At 45.4% G+C, this 25,151-nt stretch overlaps 1 protein-coding gene across 1 annotated transcript in view; it reads left to right on the top strand.

Moving 5' to 3' along the window:
- The first annotated feature begins 5,599 nt into the window (after window positions 1–5,599).
- Window positions 5,600–25,151, top strand: part of LOC311224673 (calpain-5-like) — a 339,044-nt gene continuing 319,492 nt past the window's right edge. The window contains exon 1 of the mRNA XM_084309752.1: window positions 5,600–5,737. The gene's annotated coding sequence lies outside the window, so the exon portion shown is untranslated. The remainder of the gene's footprint in view (window positions 5,738–25,151) is intronic.

Raw genomic sequence — 25,151 nt, 5'->3', positions numbered from 1 at the left:
GTTCTAATGTTCCTGCTACCTTTTTCAGCTTCGCTATTTCAAAAAAAAAAAAAAAAATCTGTTCTGTGCGCATGCACGTACCGGCGGTCCGGCGCGCGTGCACGCGTGCGCGTGCGTGGCGTGTTACCAGTTCCCATATTACGACTGCACCACTGGGCGTGTTGCTTATTAACAGCGGAAGAGTGCAAGAATGTGACAATGTGACCATGTGACCGCGGCAGCGCGAGAGAGCGGCAGTGCGGAAATAGGCTGTCTATTGCCATTCTCTAGCTAAGACAAACGCTAACCTTAACCAGCTCCTTAACAGCGCCTAAACTTAACCCTTCTAACCTTAACCAACTCCGAAACAATGCCTAACCTTAACCTTAACCTTAACCATGCCTAACCTTAACCTTAACCATAGAAAGAATATTGCCATTCTCTAAGACAAACTCTAACCTTAACCAGCTCCTTAACAGCGCCTAAACTTAACCCTTCTAACCTTAACCAACTCCGAAACAATGCCTAACCTTAACCTTAACCTTAACCATGCCTAACCTTAACCGGCGAAAGAATACACGTTAAAAAAAAATTTATGGGATTCAAACTTGTCACCAACGGACCACAGGACCGCAGCGCTGCCAGGTGAGCTAAGCTTCGAATGAAAATCATCGCGGATTACGGCTACAAAATGCCGCAAGCTCTGCCGCTCCGCTCTGCGGCTGCCGCGCCTGCCGCGGGGCGTGTCGCAGCCAATCAGGGAAAACGCGGAAGCACTCGGCAGCACTCCTCCGCTGTTAATAAGCAATAAGCGGCCGGCAGCGCGGGCAAGCTATCTAGTGTTCTATATATAATCTATGGTCGATACAGCTTTACGAGCTCCATGTAACGCGGAAGTGCAGTGGTCTATGCTCTGCTTGGCGCCAGACCTATTGAAGTGTATTACAATTCTAATAAATATACCAGCTTGCTGAGGAAATATACATAAACCAATATATCAAACGATAGCTAGTTAACAAGGCAACATATTCGGCACTAATAACCTGTTTAATTAAATGACGGGTCATTATCGAGGTCGAGGAGACGGTTGGTCCCATTCAACTCAATGTTGACCGAACTAAAAGTGTCCACACTTGGCACCAACGTGTGGGCACGCGGTACACAGTCAGTCAGTGACCCTTCCTTGTTTTATAGTTTCCATGGTTCTGACGTGTGGAACTTCCTTCTTTTATAATATCCTTGGCTACGTTAACTAACGTTGTGGTTTGAATTATGTCCACATAAAGTGAGGAAGCAAGAATGTTGTGTTGAATTAGACATACATTTCCTATGAAGGAGTGCGAACTTTGGGAATGAGTTGAATTTTAACCTAAAGTTATTATATTGTTACATATATATTTATGATATATATATATATCCATATGTCTGAATATACCTGCATTATAATCCTTCTATAATATACCTACTTATACACCTGCATATAACCCATATAATTCTGTATGATAGCTTTTACAATAAGGCTGTATATATATTTATTCTTACCGTATAATGTATCTATCCACATCTGTCTGTGTATACCTGCATATAATAAATTTTTTACATATCTGTAGATACTATATCTATATCATTCTGTACATATCCCTTACCTACTCTTACTAGTTACACTGCTGGCCAGTATGACTTACTACCATAGTGTCTTTATACCAGAACATCCCATTCCACTGACACATGCCTTCTCTATTTGAACGACCATATCAAACACGAGGTGGACACGGGCAAATACTGCGGCATGGTCATGCTGGACCTACAAAAGGCTTTTGACACCATCAATCACTCCATTCTGATTGATAAGCTAAAAGCAATTGGTTTAAAACTTTTTATAGTTCTTCAGTGGATGCTGGATGCAATCCTACCTGGAGGGGAGGCGTGAATACTTTCGACAACAAATGTTTGTTTCCGCGTTCGAGTTTTGCGCTCTGATTGGCCAGGTCATGTGACATGTGTGCCAATCGTGGGACAGCAAGTTCGGCGCCTATTTCCGGGTCTAACAGCCTGCAAACTACCTAACGCCTAGTTTATCACTGGTTAAGCTTAGGCGACTCTTTCGCAGTTGAGTTTGGAATCAGGGCTGGTGTTCTATCGCCATGCTCTAAGACAAACTCTAACCTTAACCAACTTCGAAAGAGCGCCTAAGCTTAACCGGTGTAGAAACTTGTGGTCTCACGATTGGCGCACATGTCACATGACCTGGCCAATCAGAGACGCGGAAACAAACATTTGTTGTCTAAAGTATTCAGGCGGAGGGCAGAGAACAGATGGTGGAGGTGAACGGTACACTGTCCCCCTCCCAGTGAGCTGTGGTGTTCCACAAGGAAGCATATTAGGACCTTTATTGTTCCTAATTTATGCAAATGACATGTCATCAGCTTGTGACTGCAACTTGTTCCTGTTTGCGGACGACTCAGCCGTGCTGGTCTCTGACAGGGACAAGTTGCAGGTTGAAAAAGCCCTCAGCTCTGAACTCGGCAGAATCTGCACCTGGCTCGCTGATGATAATAATAATAATAATAATCTATTTTATATAGTGCTTTTCCAGGGGCTCAAAGACGATTTACATGGGTAGAAAGTTTCAGATGGAGAAGCGGCGAAAAAAACAGCGCCTGCGTCCTCTCACACCAAAGCATTGTTAGTGATAACAAACTATCATTACACCTGGGCAAAACAGAGTCCATTCTCTTCGGATCAAATAACAAACTCAGCAAGACAAACGGCTTCTCTGTTACAGTGGGTGACAATATTGTCACAAGGAAAGATGAAATTACATACCTGGGTTCCATCCTAGAGGCAAATCTTTCCTGTGACAAAATGGCATCCAATGTAATAAAAAAAAAGTCAACCAACGAACACGATTTTTGTACAGGATCACCTCTCTGGTAAAATACGAATACCTTGAAGACTCTAACAGGAGCACTCATTCAAGGTTCCTACGGCTATGCTTGCACCTCATGGTACCGATTTTTAAGGGCCCTTTTCGGGCGGGGGAGCCCCCTTTGTATGCTTTTTGGGGGGTTTTGGTGATCAAATATTGCATATGGAACTATAATAATCAGTGCAGGAGCTCACTTATCCTTGAAAGACACTTTTATCACTGACTTAAAAGGCCCATACATCTCCATAAATGTTCAGGGGGGAGGGAATAAGTGCTTACCCTACAGACCCCAAGAAGTGCTGTATATTCTGTATTGTTTAATATAAATGCATTTATTCCAATCCCGATTTGTATTTGAGATTCCCAAATCCCATCAAACTTGACTTCTTCGTGTCCCTCAATGAGTGTAATACCAGCATTCAACTGTATGCGCCACAGCGGTTTCTATCATCATCATCATCACCACCCACGCTATGCATAAAATATATAGAGGCACGGTGAGGAGGCCGTGCAAACTGCAATGGAATATGGGGCATCTCTCTCTCTTTACCTAATATTTTGATTATATCATGAAATTTTCCAGTTGGAAGGGCAGTCTATATGCGTAACGGTAAAAAATTATTATTATTATTATTATTATTTTTTCTCCAAAAAGGGCACTTTTTTATGAGGCTCAAAAAGGCAAGTGCTCAAGCACCCCTTGGGCTCTATGTGTGCACATGCCTGGCCTTACTCCTAAAACTCACCTCCAGGGCCCGAAACTAGAGCCCGCCACCCGCCATTGGCGACCAGATTTTAGGTTTGGCGAGTGCCACTGAGAGGTCTGTCCGCCATTTGGCGGGTCACAAAATAGTAATGTAAAATAATTAAAACTGCAGTGTGTTTTGGTCTTACAACAGGCCTAATTTGTGGCTTGTTTACCGATGTCACATCCACTACTCTTCTGCCGGCTTGCACTGTAGGGAGCTAACTAAGCTAAGCTAATTAGCGTTAGCTGCTAATCCTGGAAACGCTCAAAGCACCATCAGCGAGTACACAAAACCAGTTCCATTAGTGAGGAAAGGGGTTATATTAACGAGGCTTGACAACAGGGGTTCAAAGATAACTTCACATTTATTGGCTATTGGTTTATTTATATTGCTTCATGCATCCACCAGGCTCCGTGTGTTCTGTTGACATCTTAGTCTGTGTGTGACATCATCAACTACGCGACTCAGATGGAGATGCATCCAGCTGCAGCGCCGGAGAATCCTTGCATGCTGCTGAATGTAGAGTATAGGGCCAGCTGCAGCGCCGGAGAATCCTTACTGGAGCTGGAGGCTACTCGAGTATACACACAGACAGTGGAGCTGTTTGCAGATAGCGAGCATTTTGACTTGTTGCGTGGTGGCGATGTCTCGCAGATAATACAACTACAAGTATGATTATATAATATATATATTTTATAAAATAAAAAAAATTATATAAAATAAAAATAAAAAAAATGTAATAAAAAAAAATGTGGCAGGTAAGAAATATGCTTGGCCGGTGAGTCAAAAAGTTTATTTCGTGCCCTGCTCACCTCACCCCTGCCCATTTTGACAATCTAGGATGGCTTAGAGTAGACGGCAGAGTACAGCAACTTGCAATGGGCCTGGTACAAGATACACTACACCACCACAAAGATGTACCTGTCGAAATACTTCCTAAAGGTACAAAGATACAATACAGTACAGCTCAATACACACAATTGTTAAGGGGATGCAGACCAGAGAAAGACTTTCGTCTTGTTTACATCAGGGTCCCCTATTTTCAATTCATCATAACATATATGACATACAGATAGACAGTACTGTTACATCTAGACATTTATGACATACCAGATCTACAAATATACAGTACATGTTTGTGAGTACAAAAAGGGTCTAAAAAGAGAGTATTTGAGAGGGAAGAAACTGTTCCACAAAAAAGGAAGCTCCACAAATCATGTTCAACCCAGATTCGGCCAAAGCTGTAAAGGAATGTGAATCCCTACGCTCCTTCAAAACCACTCTCAAAGAGCACCTACGGGAGGCTGCAATTAGAAACTGGCCCCTGTAAATGTCAAAATCCCCCCCCACTCCCTCTAATGTACAGTTTCTTCCCCTTCGGATTTCAATTTTTTTTTTATGATGTTCTCTCTTTCTTACACAGCACTGTATATTTGTATGTATTGTATGTCATAAATGTCTTGAGGAATTGAAAATGGAGGACCATGATGTAAACACGATGAAAGTCTTTCTCTGGTCTGCATCCCCTTAACAATTGTGTGTATTGAGCCGTACTGTATTGTACCCATTCTGCAATCTGTTAATACAGTTTTCAATCAATCAAACCTGTATCACTGTACATATTATTAATACAACTCTATACATCATGATTCCCACTATTAAGTAGTAGTACACTAATGTATGTTATTGTTATACCCAGTTTAATCACCTGCACATTACTATTGCACTTTACTGTTACATTTGCACTCATGTATTGTACTTGTGCATTGTATGATGAGTCGACAATAGATTTGAATCAAATCTAATCTAATATTGTTGTTAAAAAGTTGTTATTATTATAGTAGTGAGAGCCGGAGCTCCTCCTCCCGCGGGGTGTGTGTCTCTTCCCCGGCAGTGTGTGCACAGTGTGTAGCAGGAGAAGCGGGCTGTTGTCACAGTCAGTCTTCCAGTCTGGCTCCTGAGTCCTGCAGCACCGACACAGCCGCGGGGAACCGGAGCCTGAAGTCCCGGAGGAGCGGAGAGGAGAGAGAGACGCGCGTCAGCGAGGAGGAGGAGGAGGACGCTGAACTACAACAACCAGGTAGACAGTACTCCATAATGTTCTGTTGAGGAGGAGGAGGCGCGATGATTTCCTAATGGTTTCCTATAGTCGCTGTGTGAACTGAGCTGAACTCAATGCACATCTTCTGAACTCTTCTTGTGCTGCAGCAACTGTTCGAGTCTCTAACCGAGGAAGAGGTTTGGAATACAACCAGAAGAGAATAGTCAGAGAAGCTAAAAGTCTGTCTGTTGGGCTGAAGCAGAGGTGTGCAGCAGCTGCACGCATCTGGATATTTTGTTTTGTTTTGTTTGGTTTAGTTGAGTTCATTTAGACATCAACCAGTAACAAATGCACAGACAACAGTCAACAGTCAACATACATTATTATGAAATCATCCAGGTTGACGCGATGAAGTTTCAAACACTGCTTTTGCAGACGGCAGTCTGCAGTGGATATATATCAGATTAACGTGCTTTTAGAGATGGATTGATTGATTGAACATTTTAATTAACAGATCGCAGAATGGGTACAATACAGTACGGCTCAATACACACAATTGTTAAGGGGATGCAGACCAGAGAAAGACTTTCGTCTTGTTTACATCAGGGTCCCCCATTTTCAATTCATATGGTAACAGCTGTCTTTATTACTGCGGTGTCCACGGGCTGTGTACTGTAGTTAGTATATACCAACTGTCTGAAACACGACAATATACCGCTTCTGTTTTCATCTAAAAGTCGAATGAAGCTGTTCTCAACAGTCAGATCTGTGCCATATGTTGTTATCGACCCAAGCAACACCAGCCACCACGCCCTTTCTGGCACGATTAGTGTCTTTCTTGTTCGAGTGTTGTATTAGTGAATAAACGTGGGCAGCACGGGGTGGAATGTGTTTTGGGGGGAAGTCAGATACTTACAGAGAAGAGAGAGAAAGAGGAGAGAGAGAGAGAGGAGATATGAGGACAGAGAAAAGAGAGAGAGATGAAGACAGAGAGAGAGAATGAGATGAGAGATTCAATTCATTTTCACTATGAATTGAAAATGGGGGACCCTGATGTAAACAAGACACACGTCTTTCTCTGGTCTGCATCCCCTTAACAATTGTATGTATTGAGCCGTAGTGTATTGTACCCATTCTGCAATCTGTTAAATAAAGTTTTCATTCATTCATTCATTCATTCATTCATTCATTCATTCATTCATTCATTCAGAGAGAGGAGCAGGCAGGCTCACAAAGTAATGAATTTTAATAGAGAAACTGCACAGAAAGAGAAACGTAGAGTAAATAACAGGGTAGCAATATAAATAGACTTCAGAGAGAGAGAGGTACCATTACAGCTATAGCACCCAAATAGCGGCTGCTTTTATTTAAAAGTAAGAGGTTGGTTTAACATAGAGAGAGAAAGGTAAAGACAGGGCAGCCTACAGAAAATGATAGGGCTTGGTTGAGAGAGAGAGAGAGAGAGAGAGAGAGTGACACAGAAAGAAGAGGAGGGGGTGGAACACTACGTAATGCTGCTTGAGAGAGAGAGAGAGCGCCCTGATCAAGGCAGTAATGGTGCTTGGTAGAGATAGAGATAGATGAACCCTGATCAAGGCAGTAATGGTGCTTGTTTCTAAGGTGAGACAACCACTCAGAGAGATGGGGAGATGGGGGCAGGGGTTATAGAGTTCTCATATTTGTAGTGGGCGGAGTTGGAGCACTAAATACATGTAGTAACTAGTGGGCATATGCATACATGGTGACAATAGAATCAAAGTATATAAGAGATTGGTGAACTTAAGTAATGGATATAACTAAGAACTACTGCAAGCGTATGTAAACAGGATGAGATACAAGACGATGGCTCAGGGCCATATGCCCGGGGGGGGGGGCACTAGAAACTACTCAGAATAGGTCAAGGCAGAGCAGGTAAGGTTCAACGCTGCAGGCCAGACAGAAGGTGGCATGAAGCTGTTCCATGGGACCGGTGGTGCTCATGTCCAGTTTGAGGTAGAAGGTCACTGGAATGTCTATATCAATAAATTCACTCAGAGAGACAGAGACAGGGGTTAAAAATGCTCCCATGTCTGCAGAAAAGCAGACATGGGAGCAGATAATAGACATTCTAACTAAAATAGACAGATTAAGCTAAGGGTCAGTCCCCGATCAGGTGAGATCAGGGTAGGTTGAAAGAGAGAGAGAAAAGATGGGTCTTAAAGGAACACACCAAATTAGCTTATTTGCCATCTACCCTTTTTGACATTTTCGTTTTCTAAGCAGATATATACTTGGAACAATGTTTTTCAAAAAGCAACAGGGTTTTGAGTATATATCTGCTTAGAAAATGAAAATGTCTAATTATATATATTTTTTCCCTCCACGTGGTAAATGCACAGGTCACAACATGTTTACAGGAAAGTTTTGGAGTTGTATTTGGTGTGTATTTTGTGACTGTTGGGAACTAGGCTACACTGGCACACCTACTTCCTGTGAATGACATAGCAGCTAGGTTAACAGTGCGGCTGTTCCCTAAGCCTAATGCATGCACAGAGAAGAAAAGGGGTATGTATCTGCTTGTCTAACTCCAGGGTAGATGGCAAATAAGCAAATTTCCCAAAAAGTTGGCGTGTTCCTTTAAGCAAGAATTGAAAGGCTTGGACAGAGCAGGCGCCCCTGACGATGGCAGGTAATTTATTCCACACACAGGGAGCACGGTAGACAAAGGCTCTTTTTGTTAGTTTTTTCAGATATTGAAATATAGGGTGGCTGACAGGAAATAACAGATAATAGCCTACATTCTGGTAGAGATAGCCCACATTCCTCAGGCACTACTCTGGGGGTGCAATCTTGGGATTCTCACAATTTGATTACATTTAGATTCGTGGGGTCACAGTTCTCCGGTCATCAGAGTTATCTCCAGAGTTGGTCCCTTGACCAAGGTACGGGCATTACAACTGGAGTTGGTCCCTTGACCAAGGTACTGGCATTACACCTGGAGTTGGTCCCTTGACCAAGGTACGGGCATTACAACTGGAGTTGGTCCCTTGACCAAGGTACTGGCATTACAACTGGAGTTGGTCCCTTGACCAAGGTACTGGCATCACAACTAGAGTTGGTCCCTTGACCAAGGTACTGGCATTACAACTGGAGTTGGTCCCTTGACCAAGGTACTGGCATTACAACTGGAGTTGGTCCCTTGACCAAGGTACTGTCATTACACCTGGAGTTGGTATCTTGACCAAGCTACTGGCATTACAACTGGAGTTGGTCCCTTGACCAAGGTACTGGCATTACAACTGGAGTTGGTCCCTTGACCAAGGTACTGGCATTACAACTAGAGTTGGTCCCTTGACCAAGGTACTGGCATTACAACTGGAGAAGGTACTGGCATTACAACTGGAGTTCAAGTTCAAGTTCAAGTTCAAGTTGGTCTCTTGACCAATGTACTGCCATTACAGCTGGAGTTGATCTCTTGACCAAGGTACTGGCATTACAACTGGAGTTGGTCTCTTGACCAATGTACTGGCATTACAACTGGAGTTGGTCTCTTGACCAATGTACTGGTATTACAACTAGAGTTGGTCCCTTGACCAAGGTACTGGCATTACAACTAGAGTTGGTCCCTTGATCAAGGTACTGGCATTACAACTAGAGTTGGTCCCTTGACCAAGGTACTGGCATTACAACTGGAGTTGGTCTCTTGACCAAGGTACTGGCATTACAACTAGAGTTGGTCCCTTGATCAAGGTACTAGCATTACAACTAGAGTTGGTCCCTTGACCAAGGTACTGGCATAACAACTGGAGTTGGTCTCTTGACCAAGGTATGGGCATTACAACTGGAGTTGGTCCCTTGACCAAGGTACTGGCATTACAACTGGAGTTGGTCTCTTGACCAAGGTACTGGTATTACAACTGGAGTTGGTCCCTTGACCAAGGTACTGGTATTACAACTGGAGTTGGTCTCTTGACCAAGGTACTGGCATTACAGCTGGAGTTGGTCTCTTGACCAAGGTACTGGCATTACAGCTGGAGTTGGTCTCTTGACCAAGGTACTGGCATTACAACTGGAGTTGGTCTCTTGACCAAGGTACTGGCATTACAGCTGGAGTTGGTCTCTTGACCAAGGTACTGGTATTACAACTGGAGTTGGTCTCTTGACCAAGGTACTGGCATTACAACTGGAGTTGGTCTCTTGACCAAGGTACTGGCATTACAACTGGAGTTGGTCCCTTAACCAAGGTACTGGCATTGCAACTGTAGTTGGTCTCTTGACCAAGGTACTGGTATTACAACTGGAGTTGGTCTCTTGACCAAGGTACTGGCATTACAGCTGGAGTTGGTCTCTTGACCAAGGTACTGGCATTACAGCTGGAGTTGGTCTCTTGACCAAGGTACTGGTATTACAACTGGAGTTGGTCTCTTGACCAAGGTACTGGCATTACAACTGGAGTTGGTCCCTTAACCAAGGTACTGGCATTGCAACTGTAGTTGGTCCCCGGGTGCCGCACTGTGTGGCTGCCCACTGCTTCTAATTAGTTAGGATGGATCAAATTCAGAGGAAGAATTTTGAAGAAAGAAAGTTGAAACCATGTCACACAAAAAAAAACTATTTGGGAATAGATTTTTAATCTTAGTGTATAGAATCTCAAATCTAGATGTTAGATTCCCCCTACCACACAATGTGAGGGAGGAGTTCAGTAAAAGCTAAGATTACAAAATGTCTACTGATCTGCAAAACAAGAGAAAATATGAAGCTCTGTAGATATGAGCCGGTTAGAAAGCGGTTTGTTTGCAGACAGAGAGAAGCAGAGTGTTGGTTTGTTTGCAGACAGAGAGAAGCAGAGTGTTGGTTTGTTTGCAGACAGAGATTGATTGATTGATTGATTGATTGATTGAAAACGTTATTAACAGATTGTAGAATGGGTACAATTACAGTACAGCTCAATACACACAATTGTTAAGGGGATGCAGACCAGAGAAAGACTTTCGTCTTGTTTACATCAGGGTCCCCCATTTTCAATTCATAATGACATTTATGACATACACAACATACAGATATACAGACAGATATATATCATGACATTTATGAGATACAGGTATACAGTACTAAGGACCTTTCACATTTGAACCGATATCGGTACCGATACCGGTACCTGTGAATCGATACCGATCGATATCTTTTTTATCGATACCTTTTTTCGGTACTTTAGTCTCTAAAAAATTTATCTACCTACCTCAGTTGTAAAAAAAAAAATCCAAACTTAATATTTAATAAATAAATAATGTATTATTATTACTTTATTATTATTTACATCTTACTAATGTAAAGTATTTTACAACTGATTAAACAAACAAACAATCTAGCAGCAATGAACTACTCTGCTGCTGATTGAGTATTCTAGCAGTTCTTTTTGCTCCACCCCCGCTTTGGAGAAGACCCGCTCTGCGGTGTGTGTGGCTTGTTTACCGACGTCACATCCTCTACTCTCCTGTCCCGAGTTGTGCCGGCTTGCACTGTAGCCCTAGGAGCTAACGTTATGTCCGACGGTTAGCTTAGCTAACGTCAGCTTAAGAACGTCAAATGGGTTACAAATATGTGAAACTATGGAAGGAGTAAGCCGACCGCTAAAAATAAAACCCACCGTGGCAGCGCGAGCACATAGCAAAAGAACGTTTGGAGATAGTGGTGTTTCAGGAGACTGGCTACAGTAATATGATGCTGGGCTGTAGTGATCAGTTGTTCCGTGTGGCGCAAGTATGTAAAAAAGAAAAACAGAAACAACACGTTTGTCATCTGTAGTAAATAAATGAAGCTGGAATCCATTTGTGACCATGAACAGAGCCAGTGTCCCATTGTGTCCCGGATTCAATCTCCTCTCTAAAGACGCTCTGTGGCTAGGCTAACAGCCATGTCAGACAGAGCAGATGTGGAAACTGAGCTACACTTTCTAACAACCTGCCCACTACCAAGATAGATATCAGAGACATATACTCCCCAGTCCCCATGAATTGCAAACACCCAAAGAGAGTTTGAAAACATGTATTGTGCCTTAACGTGCGGTTTCGTTTTTGCGGTCAACAAAACGTGACGTCATCGGCTTTTAATTTTTTTTGCGCATAGTACCGAAAGTTGGCACCGGTGGATCTCACGTGAATCGATACTCGGTAGTACCGACGTGTTTTGGTAGGTACCTTTTAAAAGTACCTAATTCGGTACCCATCCCATACAGTACTGTTACATGTGTGACATACAAGATATGCAAATATACAGTACTGTTGAATAGAGATCCTAACAGAAAATATATACATACGATGGGGAGGAAACTGTACATTAGGAGGGGGTGGGTGGGTGGGAGGGTGACAGAGAGGAGCAGAGTGTTGGTTTGTTTGCAGACAGAGAGAGAGGAGCAGAGTGTTGGTTTGTTTGCAGACAGAGAGGAGTAGAGTGTTGGTTTATTTGCAGACAGAGAGGAGCAGAGTGTTGGTTTGTTTGCAGACAGAGAGGAGCAGTGTGTTGGTTTGTTTGCAGACAGAGAGGAGCAGAGTGTTGGTTTGTTTGCAGACAGAGAGGAGCAGAGTGTTGGTTTGTTTGCAGACAGAGAGGAGCAGAGTGTTGGTTTGTTTGCAGACAGAAAGGAGCAGAGTGTTGGTTTGTTTGCAGACAGAGAGAAGCAGAGTGTTGGTTTGTTTGCAGACAGAGAGGCGCAGAGTGTTGGTTTGTTTGCAGACAGAGAGGCGCAGAGTGTTGGTTTGTTTGCAGACAGATAGGAGCAGAGTGTTGGTTTATTTGCAGACAGAGAGGCACAGAGTGTTGGTTTGTTTGCAGACAGAGAGGCGCAGAGTGTTGGTTTGTTTGCAGACAGATAGGAGCAGAGTGTTGGTTTGTTTGCAGACAGACAGAGAGGAGCAGAGTGTTGGTTGGTTTGCAGACAGAGAGGAGCAGTGTGTTGGTTTGTTTGCAGACAGAGAGGAGCAGAGTGTTGGTTTGTTTACATTTACATTTTACATTTAGTCATTTAGCTGACGCTTTTATCCAAAGCGACTTACAAGTTCTGTACGACAAGCCATCAGGAAGGGCACAACTCTATCAGCTGAGTAACAATGTTCATCAAAGTGTTGAGTGCTACAGTGTAGGTTAGTTTATTAGGACAAGTGCATGACAGTAAGGTTAGTTAGGGTTAGATTTTTTTTTTCTTTTCTTTTTTTAATTCAGATAATGGTTGAAGAAGTGCGTCTTTAGTCGACGGCGAAAGATTGGACGTGTTTCAGCTGTCCTAACTGGGGTGGGTAGTTCATTCCACCATTGTGGGGCAAGGATTGAGAATAGGCGACTTCTCTTTGATGACCCTCCCGGAGCTTGGATAGGAGTAGGTCTGAGGCGGCCAGAAGATGCAGAGCGTAGGGGTCTTGAGGGTGTGTAGTTAGAGACCATTGACTGGAGGTAGGCGGGAGCAGTTCCCTTTGCCGCATGGTATGCTAGGTCGAGGGCCTTGAAGCGGATTCGTGCAGCAATGGGGAGCCAGTGCAGGTCCCTAAGAAGTGGGGTGACATGGGCCGACTTCGGTAGGTTTGAGATCAGGCGGGCCGCTGCGTTCTGAATGAGTTGAAGAGGCTTAGTGGCAGTGGCCGGGAGGCCAGAGAGCAGTGCGTTGCAGTAGTCGAGGCGGGAGATGACTGTTGATTGGACGAGGAGTTGGGTGGCTTCTTTTGTCAGGAAGGGGCGGATCCTTCTGACGTTGCTCAGGAGGAATCGGCAGGTTCTGGTTGTCGCTGCGATGTGAGCAGAGAAGTTCAACTGGTCGTCGAGGACAACACCAAGGTTCTCTACTCTCCTGTCCCGAGTTGTGCCGGCTTGCACTGTAGGGGACGCGGTCACAGCTGCATTCTCGACTGTGATGGAAAGGTCGGTCAGGGGGGAGGATTTTGCCGGCAGGTGGAGCAATTCTGTTTTGCTTAGGTTCAGTTTGAGGTGGTTGGTCGTCATCCAGGCAGAGATGTCGGACAGACAGGCAGAGATCCGCTCAGAGACGTGGATATCTGAGGGAGGGAAGGAGAGGAAGAGTTGAGTATCATCGGCATAACAGTGGTAGGAGAAGCCATGCGACGTGATAATGTTACCCAGTGATTTAGTGTAGAGGGAGAAGAGAAGGGGTCCTAAAACCGAGCCCTGGGGGACACCCGTCCGCAGGGGGCGGGTGGCCGACAGGGTCCCTCTCCATGACACTTGGTAGGAGCGGTCATTGAGGTATGATGACAACCATGTCAGCGCAGAGCCAGCCACTCCCATTCCTGCGAGGGCCGCGAGGAGGATCTGGTGGTTGACTGTGTCGAAGGCTGCAGATAGATCTAGGAGAATCAGGACAGAGGAGAGGCCTTTCGCTTTTGCTAAGTGAAGTGCCTCTGTGACCGCAATGAGGGCTGTCTCTGTGGAGTGACCAGTCCTGAAGCCTGACTGATTAGGGTCTAGGAGGTCATTATGTAAGAGATAAGCAGTAAGTTGGTTGGATACAGCACGTTCAAGTGTTTTAGAAAGGAAGGAGAGAAGAGAGACAGGACGGTAGTTGCCTATGACGGTAGGGTTCAGGGATGGTTTTTTTATGAGGGGCGTGACTCTGGCTTGTTTTAGGGAGGTGGGGACCACCCCAGAGTTGAGTGAGGAGTTGATGGTTACAGTTAGGAATGGGAGGATGTCTGGTGCTATGGTCTGGAGGAGTGGGGAAGGTAGCCGGTCCAGCTGGCATGTAGTCGGACGGTTCGACGTTACCAGTGTCAGGGTCTCGGCTTCTGTAATGGGAGAGAAAGATGACAGAGTGAAGGATGAGGTTCTCGATTCAGCATTTGGAATGGGTGGGGGTTGGGATAAGGAGCTGCGGATGTTCTCCACTTTTTCCTCAAAGAAGATCGCAAAGTCTTCGGCAGAGAAAGATGAGGGAGGGGGGGGTGGGGGGGGAGTGAGGAGGGAGGACATGGTAGCATGCAGTTTGCGAAGATTCTTGGCAGAGGCCTCGATCCTATGGTGAAAGAAAGAAGCTTTGGCATTAGTAATGGTTTTGGAGAATGTTAACAAGAGGTTGTGATATGTGTCGATGTCAGCAGTGAGGCGTGACTTTCTATACTTCCTTTCAGCTGCTCTCAGGACCTGTCTTTGTTCTCTCACTGGATCTGTCAGCCATGGACTGGGTGGGGAACGGTGGGCAGGTTTCTCAACGAGGGGACAGAGCTTGTCGAAGGAGGTTGCAAGGGCTGAGAGGAGGGTGGAGGTTGCCATCTCTGTGGAGAGAGCAGAGAAGGTGTCACTCAAAGGTAGAGCGGACAGTATGTCAGAGGAGAGGGTGGAGGGGGATAGGGAGGGCAGGTTGCGTCTGAGTGAGACGGTTTGAGTTGGGGTGAGGAGGAGAGTGTTGGTTTGTTTGCAGACAGAGATGAGCAGAGTGTTGGTTTGTTTGCAGACAGAGAAGAGCAGAGTGTTGGTTTGTTTGCAGACAGAGAGAAGCAGAGTGTTGGTTTGTTTGCAGACAGACAGAGAGGAGCAGAGTGTTGGTTTGTTTGCAGACAGAGAGGAGCAGAGTGTTGGTTTGTTTGCAGACAGAGAGGAGCAGAGTGTTGGTTTGTTTGCAGACAGAGGAGCAGAGTGTTGGTTTGTTTGCAGACAGAGAGGAGCAGAGTGTTGGTTTGTTTGCAGACAGAGAGGAGCAGAGTGTTGGTTTGTTTGCAGACAGAGAGGAGCAGAGTGTTGGTTTGTTTGCAGACAGAGAGGAGCAGAGTGTTGGTTGGTTTGTTTGCAGACAGAGAGAGAGGAGCAGAGTGTTGGTTTGTTTGCAGAGTCAGACAGAGAGGAGCAGAGTGTTGGTTTGTTTGCAGACAGAGAGAGAGGAGCAGAGTGTTGGTTTGTTTGCAGACAGAGAGAGAGGAGCAGAGTGTTGGTTTGTTTGCAGACAGACAGAGAGGAGCAGAGTGTTGGTTTGTTTGCAGACAGAGAGGAGCAGAGTGTTGGTTTGTTTGCAGACAGAGAGGAGCAGAGTGTTGGTTTGTTTGCAGACAGAGAGGAGCAGAGTGTTGGTTGGTTTGTTTGCAGACAGAGAGAGAGGAGCAGAGTGTTGGTTTGTTTGCAGACAGAGAGAGAGGAGCAGAGTGTTGGTTTGTTTGCAGACAGACAGAGAGGAGCAGAGTGTTGGTTTGTTTGCAGACAGACAGAGAGGAGCAGAGTGTTGGTTTGTTTGCAGACAGACAGAGAGGAGCAGAGTGTTGGTTTGTTTGCAGACAGAGAGAAGCAGTGCGTTGGTTTGTTTGCAGACAGAGAGAAGCAGTGTGTTGGTTTGTTTGCAGACAGACAGAGAGAAGCAGAGTGTTGGTTTGTTTGCAGAGTCAGACAGAGAGGAGCAGAGTGTTGGTTTGTTTGCAGAGTCAGACAGAGAGAAGCAGAGTGTTGGTTTGTTTGCAGAGTCAGACAGAGAGAAGCAGTGTTGTTGACACCAGACGGACTGGAACAGGTGACGGCTGGGGCAGCTGCCTGGTCGGCTGTGTTCCATTCCAGCGCCTGGGACTTTCTTCTGTACCTGTAACTACTTCCTAATCTTCTCCCTGAGCAATATTCAGATCTGTACAGTACAGCTTTATCTGTCTGTATTACTGAATTATAATCTTTTACATCATAAATGGTGATGCACAATTGTATTGTTTAAATGAAGATTTCTTGCAAAACGATTTCTTAAGTATTTGAGAATGGCTGTAGTTGAAGCTGTAGGTCTTTGTGATTCTTTGCCAGGTGGTTTTTGTTTGGGCACAACAACGTTGAAATAGACTAGATAGGGAATTTCTTTATTTAATTAAAATGTTCACAACAACATGGATATGTACTCTGCCAGCATGTTTAATATCCATAATACTAAAGGTTTGACTAAGATTTCTATGAAACTTTATTCAGATTTTTTTTTTAATGTTATTATAATTTCTTTAACTCATAAAATATATATTGGGTCGCACCTAAATCGGCAGGGTCGGTCGGCAACCGGAAACAAACCATTATTTTTTTGGTGTGACCCGACTTGTCTTGTTTTGTGTCTCTCTGCAGACTGAGTTTAGTCAGAGGTGGACGGCTCCTTTAAGGCTAACCAGTCTACTGTAATGTAATATAGTCCTCAGCTCTGAACATCATACTTTAATATCAGCTGTCTGTCTGCTTATACTAGGGCTGAGCCCAAATGTTCGAACGTTCAAACCTTCGTTCGTTACGTTGGCATTCGAATTCTAAATCAACATTTGAATTAATTTCTTTTAATAATTTTTTTTTGTTTTATAAAAAAAATAAAATTTCTATTAATTCTGTTTAAATCAATGGGGTTTTTCTTCACAGTTGCAGATAAAGATTAGGCTACACTAATATTATAGTATTAAAAGAAACGGATGAGTTATATTTGTCGTATTCGATTAAATAGAATAATCTTCAGGACGAGGAGATAACATTTAAATGTTTATTCAAAGGTAAGCATCATTCAGCATGAGTGTAACTCCATTCACGGCTGGCAGCCAACTGCCTGTGAGGACCCCTGGTCAGGTATATATAAGCAAGGTGCGCCTGGCGCGCCTGTCGTAAATGATATATTCACAGCATGAATAATATAGTATTCAAAGCATGAATATTACATCCTCCTTCTTTTAGAGAAAGCTTAATAAGCTATGAACAATAGGGCGGTTAGGTGGTCGAGCGGAGATTGCGTTCGTCACCAGCCCCGGAGCTGTGAGCTTGGTTCGCCTGTTCGAATCCAGCTCACAGCTCCGGGGTTGTCACCAGCTTGGCTGGCCGTCTGCACTGATACAATTGGCTGTATCAGAGGGTGGGAGAAGCTGGCGGGGTGGGTCCGGGTCGTTGTAAACAGCGACTCCTACAGTTCGGTCAAGGCGCCTGCTAAGCGCGGATTGGACGTGAGGGGGATAGTGTAGTCCTCCCACACGCTACGCCCTCTCAATGAGAATCCGCGCTGCCAGGTGAAAAGAAGCGGTGATTGGCTGGACGTGTGTCGGAGGAAGCACGTGGTAGCCTCCACTCTCCCAAATGATCTGACTGTGGGGGGTAAAGCGCAGCGACCAGGAAGGGACTGGGAATTGGCATACGACTAACATTGAGATGGGAGAAAATCTGAGGAAAATGGAGGGGGAAAAAAGACCAATAAAAAAAAAAATAAGCTATGAACAAAATTGAAATTAGGAATGGTTGTGCAATACTCTGTAAGAGTTTCTTTGTAAACAATAACAAGTGCGTTACCTGTGTCAGGACCAGGCAATGTAAACAGGTAGGATTAATATGTTAAACATAAAGATTCATGTATCAAGGTATTACAGTTCGTATTGTGTGCCCTCTTATTCTGGATAGTCTGCTTTAATATTTGAATACTTCAGCTGTGAACAAGGTATGTATTCATGGCTTATTTGGTCGTGTCTCAACACTCTTACCATATGCAGTTCTTATTTGTAGAAGTAGCTTGCTAACAAAATGGGAATATATCGACAATTAAGCAGGGTAAGTAGGTCATAGATTCAACACATATAGTAAGTCATCATTTCAGCATACATTAATATTTGTTACATTTCACCACCCCTTTTTTTTTTTTTTTTTTTTTTAATGGGGCAAATGGTGTTATAATAGGGCAGCGATCCGCCTGCACCCTGTACATTTATAGGTCTAAAATGTCCCGAGGCTTCACTGCTCGGCCGGATCTGGTGTAGTATGAAGCTGAGTTCTCTTCTGAGTCCTCTGGCAGTTCAGGGTCGTTGGTCTCCGGCGGTTGATCGACGCTCTCTGGACTCGGCATACCGTCGCTGTCCTGGAAGTGTTCCTCTTTCGTGTCCCTCAGGTGCCTGCGGTTGCGGCGGTATTCGCGTCCATCTTGGGTGCGAACGTGGTATGACCGCGCAGTGTCAGCTGGTTGTATGACTACTGCTGGCCTCCAGCGTCCAAGTTCTTGTAGCCTGACAGATTCACCACAATGTAGTGGGGGCAGCGGTCTAGCTGACCTGTCATAGTATTTCTTCTGGTGCTGTTGTCTTTGCACTCGTTTGTTATGTCCATCTTTTTGGCTTACTACCCCTGGCCGCAGCTGTTGGTTGGTGCTCGGGAGGGTTGAGCGTAGCCTGCGGCTCATCAACAGTTGTGCCGGCGATTTGAAGTTGTCGACTGGGGTATTACGATACTCCAGGAGGCTTAGGTACGGGTCTCTTCCGTCTGCCTTAGCCTTGTCCATGAGTGATTTTGCCGTCTTCACGGTTCTCTCCGCTAGTCCGTTGCTTTGCGGATAGTGTGGGCTTGACGTGACGTGTGTGAACTCCCACGACTTGGCGAATGCCTTGAACTCTTTAGACTTGTATTGTGGTCCGTTGTCCGAGACTATGGTCTCTGGGACGCCATGCCTGGCACAGGCTGCCTTTAGCTTGTGGATAACAGCTGCCGATGTGGTGCTGTGAAGTCTGTCTAGTTCGAAGAATCTGCTGTAGTAGTCGACGGTCACAACATAGTCCTGGTTGTTCCAGTTAAAGAGATCTGTCCCTACAACCTGCCAGGGGCGGTCTGGGATACGATGAGGCATCATGGGCTCCTTGGTGTTTGATGGGCGGCGCTCTTGGCATATTGAGCACTTCTCCACGACTTGCTCTATATGTCTACCCATTCCAGGCCAGAACATGATGTCTCGTGTTCTCAGTTTGCATTTTTCCATTCCCATGTGGCCTGCATGGATCTTGATCAGCATATCTCCTCTGAGGCTGGTAGGGATGACTATTTTCTCCCCCTTGAAAATTATTCCATTCGTCTTGGATAGTTCATCTCTGTGATTCCAGTATTCGGTAATGTTCTGGGGGCATTGTTTTCTTTCCTCAGGCCATCCCTCCAGGATAGCCTGGCTGAGCAGCTTTAGCTGTGTGTCATTGTCTGTCGTTTCTCTGATCTCCTGTAGCCTGTCGTCGTGTACAGGTAAGCTGTTGTACACCATGTGTACCTGAAGGTCCATCCCTTCACTGAGACCGTCGTCGTGAGAGGTGAGTGATTTCCTGGACAGCGTGTCGGCTACTGGGATGTCTTTCCCAGGGCGGTGCACGATCGTGAAGTTATACTTGTGTAGTTGCAGTATCATCCTCTGTAACCGCGGTGGGGCTGCGGCGATCGGCTTCTTCATGATCGACTCCAGGGGCTTGTGGTCAGATTGCACCATAACATGGCGACCGTAGGCATATTGGTGGAAACGTTTGAATCCATAAAGGACTGCGTACATCTCCTTTTCGATTTGTGCGTAGTTGACCTCGCTGTCCGTGAGTGATCTGGATGCGTAGCTAATGGGCCTTCCTTCCTGCATCAGCACAGCACCCAGACCATACTTTGATGCGTCCACTTGTAAGCTGAGCTCCTTATCTGGGTCAAAGTAGATGAGGACTGGCCCAGGTTCACTGGTAAGTATGTCTTTCATCTGTTGGAATGCAGCGTCGTGCTGCGCGTCCCACAGGAATTCATTCGATTGTTTAAGCAGCTGTCTCATGGGTGCGTTGATCTCGGAGAGGCTCGGGGAGAATTTCGCCAGATAGTTGACCATACCTAGCACGGTTTCCAGTTCTGCATGGCTCTTTGGCGCCTCCATCTCCTTGATGGCAGCTATCTTGCCTGGGTCAGGCTTCATGCCGTCAGCTGAAAGGATGTGCCCGAAGTAGCTCACTTCGGTGGCTCCGATGGTGCACTTGTCTGCGTTGAGCCGAACGCCTCTCTCCCGTGATCTCACCATCATTGCATGTAGGTTCTTATCGTGTTCCTCTCTGGTCGCGCCATATACAAGGATGTCGTCTACTATAGCTGCTACTCCGTTCAGTCCCTCGTATGTCTCGTCGATTTTTCGTTGGAACTCGTCTTGGGCAGAAGCGAGCCCAAATGGTAATCGTAGGAATCTGTACCGTCCAAACGGTGTGTTGAACGTCGTCAGCTTCGATGATTCTGTGGAGAGCTTGATGGACCAGTATCCCGACCTTGCATCCAGTATGCTGAAATAGCGTGCGCCTGTTAGTCTGGGTGTGATGTCCTCTAGTGTCGGCAGAGGGTAGTGCGGGCGCTTGATAGCCTTGTTTAGCTCCTTAGGATCCAAACATAGTCTGAGCTTGCCTGTGCGTGGTTTCTCAACAATGACCAGTGCACTGACCCACTCCGTTGGTTGCTTGCCTGTGCGTGGTTTCTCAACAATGACCAGTGCACTGACCCACTCCGTTGGTTCGATGATTCTAGCGATGATCTGTGTGTCTTCCATACTCTGTAGCTCCTTCTTTAGTCGGCCACGCAGGGCGATCGGTGTCCTTCTCAGTGGGCAGACTACTGGCTTGGCGTCTGGGTCTATATGGATGTGACACTCTCCTGGGAATAGTCCTATCCCTTTAAACACGTCGTGGTATTCTTCCATGATGGACTGTTTATCTGTGTGTGCATTCACTGACAATACTAGTTTAATGAGGTCCATATTCAGGCATGCCTGTAAACCTAGAACTGGGGGTGCCTGAGTGTCTACTATGTAAAAGTCTAACAACATGCCATGCTCTTTGTATTTACACTTTAACGTGCATGTGCCCTTTACCACTAGCTTCTCTCCACCATATCCTGTCAGTCTGCGTGAGGTAGGCTGTATTTTGCGTTTATCTTGTAAACTGTGATACTCTCTCAAAGGAATTACATTTACTTGTGCACCTGTGTCTAACTTAAATTTAAGCTCTGTGCCCTGTTTTCCTACTTGTATGTCTGCGAACGCTTGTTCTGTTGCATCAAACCGTCTGTCTGTCACGGTGTCTAGTCTACATACAGTTCGTCTGACTCTTCTCCTGACTCAGAGCGCATGCTAATCTCGTGTACTGACTTTTTCTGGAAGCTACCGGCCCTGCAGACTTTGGCAAAGTGGTTCCATTTTCCACACTTCGTGCACTGTTTTCCCCTAGCTACACAGTTATCCCCTTCCTTGTGAGCTCTACCCCCACAGTATCCACAGTTCTTACGTGTGTCTGTGTCGCTCGCTCTGTTCGCTCTCTCTGTCCACTCTGCTCTGGGGCGATATCTCTGAGCGCTATGCTTCTGTTCATGTCTGTGCACCTCGTGCACGAGCTGCTTCTGCGCGCTGCACGTGGCGCCAGTAAAGCTCTTTATCTGTGATTGTGCTAGCTCGTGGGCTCTAGCTATATCTATCGCGTTGTCTAACGACAAGTCTGATCCTACGTTTAATAGTTTCTCTCTTACTTTTGCTGAGTGTATGCCAAACACTATGCGGTCTCTAACCATCTCATCATTGTTCACATATGCACAGTCTTTCACCAGTAGTTTCAATGCAGTGACAAATTGTTCGAATGACTCGCTCGGTTGCTGGGTTTTCTCATGGAATTTGTACCTGGCGAAGATTGTGTTCCTCCTTGGAAGTACGTATGCTTCGAAATTGTCATAGTAGCTCTTCAGTACCTTTGCTTCATCTGCACTGAGAGTCCATGTGTTGTGAATGTCTCTCCCTCTTTCTCCGCTCCACAGTAGCAGGTAGCTACATTTCTCGTCCTCTCCTTTCTTCTTGAGTGGGCCCGAAAACATCAACTCCGCGTGCTGCCTGAACTTCTTCCATTCTCCCGGTAAGTCCAGAGAATCCCAATTCATCCGTGGCGACGGGACTCCGTTGATATCCATGTTCATCCTGCTTCTGACACCATGTCGTATTCGATTAAATAGAATAATCTTCAGGACGAGGAGATAACATTTAAATGTTTATTCAAAGGTAAGCATCATTCAGCATGAGTGTAACTCCATTCACGGCTGGCAGCCAACTGCCTGTGAGGACCCCTGGTCAGGTATATATAAGCAAGGTGCGCCTGGCGCGCCTGTCGTAAATGATATATTCACAGCATGAATAATATAGTAAAGATATATTCAAAGCATGAATATTACAATATTCATTAAAGAAAGTTGATTTAATTGATTTAGTTGGGCTGGGGCTTCTCCCTGGGCTGGGTCTGGGGCTGGAAAGTTGATTTAATAAAAAAAAAAGTCTAATTTAATCAGATTAATCACTTTATTAAAATTGAGGATTTAGTTTGAGGATAGTAATAAAAAATAATAATAATAATATCATTAAATATTTATTTTTTTATTTTTTTATTAAAAACGAAGGTTCGTTAGAAAAACCCTGACGAAGTTCGAATCCCAAAAACAGGGTTCGGGGACAGCCTTAGCTTATACTACACTACTGTAGTGCACAACTTCACTGTCTCTCTGTCTGTCTCTCTCTCTGTCTCTCCGTCTATCTCTATATGTCTGTCTCTCTATCTATCTCTCTCGCACTCACTCTCTCTCTCTCTCTCTCTCTCTCCCTCTCTCTCTCTCTCTCTCTCTCTCTCTCTCTCTCTCTCTGTCTTAGGTCTGTTTAGTATTTCTCAGTGTGTTTACTGCCTGATGTGACACTAACATGATTAACAGACAACATTACTCACGGCATCCCATACACCGTCTCCATAGCAACCAGCATCCATAGCAACCGGCATATCAAAAACACCCCGGGCCTGGCTGGACTCCCCTCGGTCCAGGGTAGAAATATGTACAGTCCCTTTTACTGGTTGAATGTAGACAATGCCACACTGAAGACTCTGTCCCCAATGGTTTGTAGGCAGGTGTGGAGGATGGAGAGCAGATCTGTGTCTGTGGATCACACGGTGTAGGGGTGGAGGAGGTCAGATAGGTACTGGCTGGGGGACATGGAGGAGGTCAGATAGGTACTGGGGGTCATGGAGGAGGTGTAGGGGTGGAGGAGGTCAGATAGGTACTGGGGGCGTGGAGGAGGTGTAGGGGTGGAGGAGGTCAGATAGGTACTGGGGGCATGGAGGAGGTGTAGGGATGGGGGAGGTCAGATAGGTACTGGGGGCATGGAGGAGGTGTAGGGATGGGGGAGGTCAGATAGGTACTGGGGGCATGGAGGAGGTGTAGGGATGGGGGAGGTCAGATAGGTACTGGGGGGCATGGAGGGGGTGTAGGGGTGGAGGAGGTCAGATAGGTACTGGCTGGGGGGCATGAATGAGGTCAGATAGGTACTGGGGGTCATGGAGGAGGTGTAGGGATGGAGGAGGTCAGATAGGTACTGGGGGCATGGAGGAGGTGTAGGGGTGGAGGAGGTCAGATAGGTACTGGGGGGGCATGGAGGAGGTGTAGGGGTGGAGGAGGTCAGATAGGTACTGGGGGCATGGAGGAGGTGTAGGGGTGGAGGAGGTCAGATAGGTACTGGGGGCATGGAGGAGGTGTAGGGGTGGATGAGGTCAGATATGTACTGGGGGCGTGGAGGAGGTGTAGCGGGGGAGGAGGTCAGATAGGTACTGGGGGCATGGAGGAGGTGTAGGGGGGGAGGAGGTCAGATAGGTACTGGCTGGGGGACATGGAGGAGGTCAGATAGGTCAAGTCAAGTCAAGAGTTTTATTTGTCACGGCATACAAGTATACAGTGAAATGCGGTGGGTCTTGCCCGCAACGATTGTGCATAATACAATAATAATAATATAATAAGAGTCCAATAGAACGACATTGTGCAATAATACAAGTAATCAAAGTAGGGCATATCGGTATATGTACATGAGTTTTTACAGAGCATGGTAAGACATGCTAGGTCCTGTGATAGTGCAATACACTGTTTGCTACGGATGAGGCACTGGGTCTTTATGTACACTGCTATACAATGCTATATTATACAATCTCAAGTTATACTATACTATTTTTAAAGTGACCTTTCCTTTTGTAAAGTGACCATAAGTGTGAGCGTGTGCAGCATGAGTGTGTGTGTGCTCTAGGGCTGACCCCTATAAGTCGATTAGTCCACTAATCGGTCGAAAGGAGCCGTAGTCGACTGGCCAACCTCTTAGTCGAATATATATATATATAAAAAATATATATAATTTTTATTTTTAATTTAAATTTTTTATCATTCTTTCCAAAAGAAAATAGGCTTAGAAGCGTGGCTAACGCTAATGGCACGCATACCAGAGGCTAACTGCCTACGAAAACAGGCACAGAGGCACTGAAAGAGGATTTCACCCATCTAATGAACACACTAGACTAGACAAATATCAAGATGTATCCATCAGTGGACCAATTGCATGCTTTTGCAGAGGACAAGAAGCCTTCAGTCGACTCCTTCAGACATTAAGCACCCCCCACAGCCCAAATGGAATGATAAAAAAATAAAAATAAAATTACAAATATTATATATATTTTTCTTTTTTGACCAATAGTCGACTAACGGCAAATTTTGGCCAATCATAGTCGACCATCCAAATCCTTAGTCGGGGACAGCCCTAGTGTGCTCATGTTAAAGTGGCTGCTAGTGTGTGAGAGTGTACAGTGTGTGTGTTGTGTGTGTGCTCATGTGTGCTTGTGCGTGGAGAGTTCAGTGTTCAAGGCTCTGATGGCCTGGGGGAAGAAGCTGAGCCGAAGTATCTCTG

This window comes from Notolepis coatsorum (genome assembly GCF_963971535.1).
Source record: "Notolepis coatsorum genome assembly, chromosome: 1".
Taxonomy (NCBI): Eukaryota; Metazoa; Chordata; class Actinopteri; order Aulopiformes; family Paralepididae; genus Notolepis; species Notolepis coatsorum.
The sequence above is the reverse complement of the archived record's forward strand: the minus strand, read 5'-3'. Positions and strand labels throughout refer to the sequence as shown.